The sequence below is a fragment of the Choloepus didactylus genome, chromosome 9, assembly GCF_015220235.1.
Source record: "Choloepus didactylus isolate mChoDid1 chromosome 9, mChoDid1.pri, whole genome shotgun sequence".
NCBI lineage: Eukaryota > Metazoa > Chordata > Mammalia > Pilosa > Megalonychidae > Choloepus > Choloepus didactylus.
Window position 1 is genome coordinate 44706884 of NC_051315.1, and position 7185 is coordinate 44714068.

The window sequence follows — 7185 nt, forward strand, 5'->3', positions numbered from 1 at the left end:
AAATTCTAGTCTTCGCTTAGCACAGCTCAGCACAAATCACACTCATTTCCCCAGGAAAAAAAACAAATAATGAAAATGATTAATAGCAAGGCATCAGGTGAGATGAAAAGGGGTCGATTGCCATGATCTGACGTGTAAAACAATGTAAGCATCTCTCAAAAGAACAGACTTGATTTTCTCAGAAATAAATTTGCTTATGACTGAATGTTATTTTTCTATGAGACATCATTAGAGCCATTATTATTATCATTTTTTAAAATTCAGTTTTGTTGAAATATATTCATATACCATACAATCATCATGGTGTACAATCACCTGTTCACAGTACAATCATATAGTTATGCATTCATCACCACAATCTATTTCTGAACATTTTCCTTACATCAGAAAGAATCAGAATAAGAATAAAAAATAAAAGTAAAAAAGAACACCAAAACCATCCCCCCATCCCACCCTATTTGTCATTTAGTTTTTGTCCCCATTTTTCTACTCATCCATCCATACACTAGATAAAGGGAGTGTGACCCACAAGGTTTTCACAATCACACTGTCACTCCTTGTAAGCTACATTGTTATACAATCATCTTCAGGAGTCCAGACTACTGGGTTGGAGTTTGATAGTTTCAGGTATTTACTTCTAGCTATTCCAATACATTAAAACCTAAGAGATGTTATCTATATAGTGCATAAGACTGTCCACCAGAGTGACTTCTCGACTCCATTTGAAATCTCTCAGTCACTGAAACTATTTCATCTCATTTTGCATCCCCCTTTTGGTCAAGAGGATATTCTCAATCCCACGATTCTGGGTCCAGGTTCATCCCCGTGTCATATCCTGCGTTGCCAGGGAGATTTACACCCCTGGGAGTCGGGTCTCACGTAGTGGGGAGGGCAGTGAGTTCAACTGCCGAGGTTAGAGCCATTATTTTTGATCATATATGATCCCACCTAGATGTCTTTCCAATTATACAGATACAAAGGAATCAAGTAATAAATCATGGTTTTTTATTTTCTTTTGTTTGTTTGTTGCTTTCGCCCTTGTTGACGTGTTCTTATTACATAATGGATTTTAGTTGTCCAATTTTTACATCTATTTTAGTATTTTAGTTATTGTTGTGGTCCTATACCTGTTGTGTTTTTTTGTTTTGATGTGTGATGATAAAGTTTATGCCTCATTTCTGGATGTGGTACCTGCATCTTGACAAGGTTTTTCAAGCAGTCCTGGAAATGTGTGCTACTGTTTGGAGATATCCTACCTGGCAATTCTGCATAGTTTCGCCAAGTGGACTTGCCATTTTCATGCTGGGGCAAATTTCCCATTAAATATCCACCTGAATTATAATGTGAAATGCCAAAAGTTATAAATATTGTATACATCAACTACAGAATGAAGGGTTCATGGTTGAATCCTCAAAATTAATCTAACCCAGCAGAACAGTCTCTCAAGTGCCAGAGATGTAGACAACACAAACCTTATTAAATTATGAGCTGATGAAATCATAGTATTGAATGTGATTTTCAAATGAAAGGGTAAAAAGCTATCCAGCAGAGGAAATAAAGCTGCTTTCTCCTGTCCACCCCTTCTTTACCTCCACCTAATTAATCAGTTGCCCAGTTATGCCAGTTCTCTCCACAGATATTTTTCCCACTTATACCATCATCTTCACCACTGCTTCAGGGCTGATTCAGGCTTCCATCGTCTCTGCCTGATGGAATTCTGCTACCTCCTAACCATTTCCTTGGACTCCAACATCCAAAAATAACTCGGCACACACCTTCATTGTCATTTGGATTTGGTCTCCCCATTGCAGCCATTCTTTTATTTCTGAAAGATCTGCTTGTGTCTTCTCCTTCCTCAGAAAACCTCTGATGGCTCTTTAACAAGGTGAACAGACCCCTCCAAGTGTAGGATCTTAGCCTACACTTCCTGGTCCTTCCCACTTTGTCTTACATCTTAGTGACTCACAACTACTCACTTTTGAGCCTACCCTGCCCACCAAGCAAAGATAAAATTCCAGTTGCTTTCTGGATCACCAGGTGCCTGCTCAACATTAATACTGAACGCACTCCTGGCTGGTGTGTGCTGGGCTTTTTTTCTGTGCAGTAAAGAGGAGAGGCTGTAGGTCAGATTCTGGACATCGCAAAAGGTATGGGGTCTAGAGGAATTTGCCTTGGGGACAATTTATTAGGGGAGAGCATACTTCCTGGTTCTCTGTACACCTCCTCCCAAATGCCTCAGAACTCTAAGCTTTGGAATTTGCACACAGGAGATTCTGGAGGATCTGTATAGCGTTTCTGCCTCTCAGCTTTGTATGAGGAGGAGAGTGCGGGGGCAAGGTTGGAAAGAAGGCAAACATCCCTCTTCTTGCATAAGCATATGTTGGGAACCCTCCCTGGCCTCCAGACAAGGGAAAAAGCCAGGCTAAATGTGTGATGCTAAAAGACAAGTGAAAAAGAAAGAAAATAGATGGCACATTTTATGAAACTGAAACACGTAGGATGTCTAGGAATTCAAAACACTTTTATTGCCTTAAAAAACTTAACATGGCAGTGGTTCTATGTATGTCTATTTTTCCGGTAACATAAAAGGGAATAAAGGGCTCTTCTTATCTCTCAGTTCTGTACATCCCACTCGTTATTGGTAACACAGGCTTACATTGTAGCCCACATCGTGCCTAATTACAACTAGTCTTTACAAGCAACTAAGCAAGCGGGTAGATGGTGTCTGTTCAGATTTCCAGCTTGCCCATGATGCTGGGGGTGGGACTGTAAAGGCTACAAATCTAAAATACAGCAAAGAGGATGATTCTAAAATAAAAGGGCTGAGAAAAGACTCATTTTCCCCAGCATTCTGTAGTTTTGTCTTGGACTAAAAGTGATAGAAGGAAGGCAGCATTAGAGGCTGTTATTTCTATCAATGATAAAAAAAATTCTCTAACAATTGTTGCATAAGGCCCTGGGAAGAGAGAAGAGCAAAAATGAAAGTAGGCTTTTGTTTCTCCAAATGTCAAAGGTAACCAAAACAGAAATGAGAAGGGATGAAATGGAAACTTTTAAGAAGCACTGCATTATGTCATTCTATCTGAATCTCATTCAGGGACAGCCAATAGCTGTTGTTCCTGGGAGAGCATGTTTTCAAATGTCTAACCCTCCTTTCTCCCAACCCCCATAGAAATAAAACCAAACCAATGACACTTGAATTTGAAATGCAAGTAGGGTAGGAAAGGTCAAAAGAAGAGTAAACTTGGATGGTTTTTGAGTTGCATAAGCATTTTGTTCTATGTTGTCACAAATTTTCATTGATGATATAGTGTTGTGGCAGTTGTAAAACCAACAAAAAATTCAAAAAGTGTAAGAAGAATGCTAAACTCACCTGAAATTCCACAATTTGGAGACAACTGAAATTAATATTTTGGTGACTATCCTTTCACATATATACATATATACACACATATACATTTATGTTATATCATACATGATATTTTTATCATGAACATGTTTGCTTTATTATTTTTCACTTACCCTGCCCCTTACATATGTAGTGCAATGTATAAGACTACCTATTACAATATATTTCTCAAGGAGTATTCTTTAATATTAGTGAAGTTGTAACTTGTTTCTTTAGCTTGCATATTAGGCATCTTCCATATACTTACTGAGCATTTGGATTTAATCCATTATGAAGTGCCTGCCTATTTATATCTATTGGTATTGGTTGGTTTCAATTTTATTTTGAAATAAATTCAAACTTACAGGAACAGTTGCAAAAACAATACAAACCCCATACACAGAACTCCAGCATACCCTGACCCCCCTCCCCCGATACCCCAATCTACCAACTTCAACATCCTGTCACACCACCATTTCTTTCTTTCCCTCCCTCCCTCCCTGCCTCCCCATCTATCATCCATCATCTATTGCTCTGTCTTCTGAACATATGAGAGCAAGCTGTACACATCTTTGAACAAACAATATAATTCACATATACATTTCCCATGAACAAGAACATTCTTTTAGCAATCACATTAAGTGCAGCTAAGAAGTTCAAGAAATTCAACATTGATACAAAGCTTACATTCTATATTTCCTTTTTTTTCCTTATGTCCCATCTGTGTCCCTATGAGCTTCCTCTTCTCCATCCTCAGATCCCATCCAGGATCATCCTTGGCATTTAATTGTCATTATCTATTTAGACTGTCTTTTTTTTTTTTTTCACTTGTGGAAACATATATACAGCCTAAATCTTCCCATTCTAACCCCTCTCTAGCATTCCATTAGTGGGATTAATCACATTCAGAATATTGCAATGCCATCACCTTCCCATCATCCATTACTAGAAATTTCCCTTCACCCCAAACAGAAACCCTACACTCATTTCTTAACCCCCCATTCCTCCTTCCCCCACTTCTCATAACCCATACTCTACTTTTCATCTCTATGGTCATATTCTCTGATACTTTCTTTGTGTTTACCGAGGGGCTTAAATTTAACCTCTTAAATCGATAACAATCTTGTTTTTCTTTGATACCAACTTAACTTCAATAGGACATGTAAACTATGTTCCTATACTCCTCCATTCCCCCACCTTTATGTAGTTCTTGTCAAAAATTACATATTTTACATTGAGTCCAAAACCACTGATTTATGCTTACAGTTTATGTATTTTAGATCCTGTAGGAGTAAAAAGTGGAGTTACAAATCAAAAATACAGTAGTATTAGTATTTATATTTACTATGTGATATTTACTGGAAATCTTTATTTCTTCATGTGGTTTCAGTCAATTGTTTAGTGTCCCTTCCTTTCAGCCTGCACAATTCCCTTTAGCATTTCTTAGAGGACTGATCTACTGGTGATGAAGTCCCTCAGCTTTTGATTATCCAGGAATGTTTTCATCTCCCCCTCATTTTTACCCTCCAGGTGTTTGTGAATTTTCTAAGTCTCTGATGGTTATTGTTTCTAATTGTATTCCATTGTGGTCAGAGAATGTGCTTTGAATAAATTCAATTTTTTAAAATTTATTGAGGCATTTTATGTCCCAGCATATGGTCTATTCTGGAGAAAGATCCGTGATCACTAGAGAAGAATATGTGTCCTGGTGATTTGGGATGTAATGTTCTATATATGTCTGTTAAATTTCTCTATATCTCTCTCTCCTTTCTTTGTTTCTCTGTCAGTAGGGCTCTCTTTAGTATCTGAAATAGGGCAGGTCTTTTATTAGCAAAACCTCTCAGCATTTATTTGTCTGTGAAAAATTTAAGTTCTCCATCAAATTTGAAGGAGAGTTTTGCTGGATAAAGTATTCTTGGTTGGAAATTTTTCTCACTCAGAATTTTAAATATGCCATGCCACTGCCTTCTCACCTCCATGGTGGCCGCTGAGTAGTCGCTACTTAGTCTTATGTTGTTTCCTTTGTATGTGGTGAATTGCTTTTCTCTTGCTGCTTTCGGAACTTGCTCCTTCTCGTCAGTATTTAACAGTCTGATCAGAGTATGTCTTGGAGTGGGTTTATTTGGATTTATTCTATTTGGAGTTTGCTGGGCATTTATGCTTTGTGTATTTATATTGTGTAGAAGGTTTGGGAAGTTTTCCCAACAATTTCTTTGAATACTCTTTCTAGACCTTTACTCTTCTCTTCCCCTTCTGGGACACCAATGAGTCTTAAATTTGGATGTTTTATTTTATCTATCATATCCCTGAGATCCATTTTGATTTTTTTGATTTTTTTTCCCCATTCTTTCTTTTGTTCTTTCATTTTCCATTCTGTGGTCCTCGAGGACACTGAGTCGTTGTTCAGCTTCCTCTAGTCTTGTACTATGAGTATCCAGAATCTTTTTAATTTGGTCAACAGTTTCTTTTATATCCATAAGATCATCTATGTTTTATTTACTCTTGCAATTTCTTCTGTATGCTCTTCTAGGGTCTTCTTCATGTCCTTTATATCCTGTTCCATGCTCTTCTACATGTCCTTTATATCCTGTGCCATGCTCTCATTGTTTGTCTTTAGTTCTTTGATTAATTGCTCAAGTACTGTGTCTCCTCTGATCTTTTGATTTGGGTGTTTGGATTTGGGTTCTCCATGTCATCTGGTTTTATCATATACTTTAAAATTTTCTGTTGTTTTTGGCCTCTTGGCATTTGCTTTACTTGATAGGGTTCTTTCAGGATATGAAAAACACCAATCTCTAATTTGTCAGATCTACAGCTTGGTGGCGTACACTTTCTCTAACTAACCAGCAGATGGCGTCCACGAGTCACCTATTCCCCTCAAGTCAGTTCTCCTCAACTTTGTCCTTGTGGTGTGTGGGGGTCTGATTCTTGTGGGGTTCAATTGGTGCACCAAGTTTGGGTGTGTTGTTGGTGCTGTCCGCCCTGAATGTGGGGCGTGTGTCTGAACGGTTAGGGAGGCAGGGCAGCTTTAATAATCAAGCTTCCCAGGTGTTCCTGGAGATTTAAGGCTGCTGTAAGAGTCTAAACCTTCATTTCAGTCTCGCCACAGATTGTTTCTGCTGCTGACCCACAAGTCCTTGGTATTGGCATAGGGTCCCTGGGATTTCCGAGCGGGTCCCCCTTCCCAGCCGTGCTCTTCCAGGACCTCTGCTGAGGGAAGGCTGTGCCACATCACAAGTGCGCGCCAGCCCTCCGGGGAAGCCCTGGGCTGCCGGGCTGTGCAGGGGTGTTCCCAGCCTGCTGTAAGGATGGCTGAATGGGGCATATTAATTTCCCTCTTTTCACACAGCTGTGCCTTCCCAGCTCCGGGACAATTAGCTGTGGGTGCACTAAAGACCACTGTCCACGGCCGATATTGTGTTGTGTGTGTGTGTGTTGCGGGAAACACTCCTCGTCACACTGGGACCCTTTGCGCGGCTCTGGGCTGTGGCTCCAGCTCTGGGCAGGAGAGTCCCCAGCCCACCGGGAAGATGGCTGCAAGAGGTGCGGTTTCTTTCTCCTTTTGGCTCCCCTCTGCTCTCCTGGCTCCGAGACAATTTAGCAACAGTTGCAGGAAGGGCTATCTTCCATGCCAGATATTGAGGCATTTGCAAGGCCCACTCCAAACGCCAACCCACGGTTTCCCCACACTGCAGCGCAGCCACTGGACTTTCAGCCAGCTCACTCACTCGTTTCAGAACACAGACTCCTGGTTTCACCAAATGCATGGTCCCTTTGGATTTAGCAGACCTTGTCCA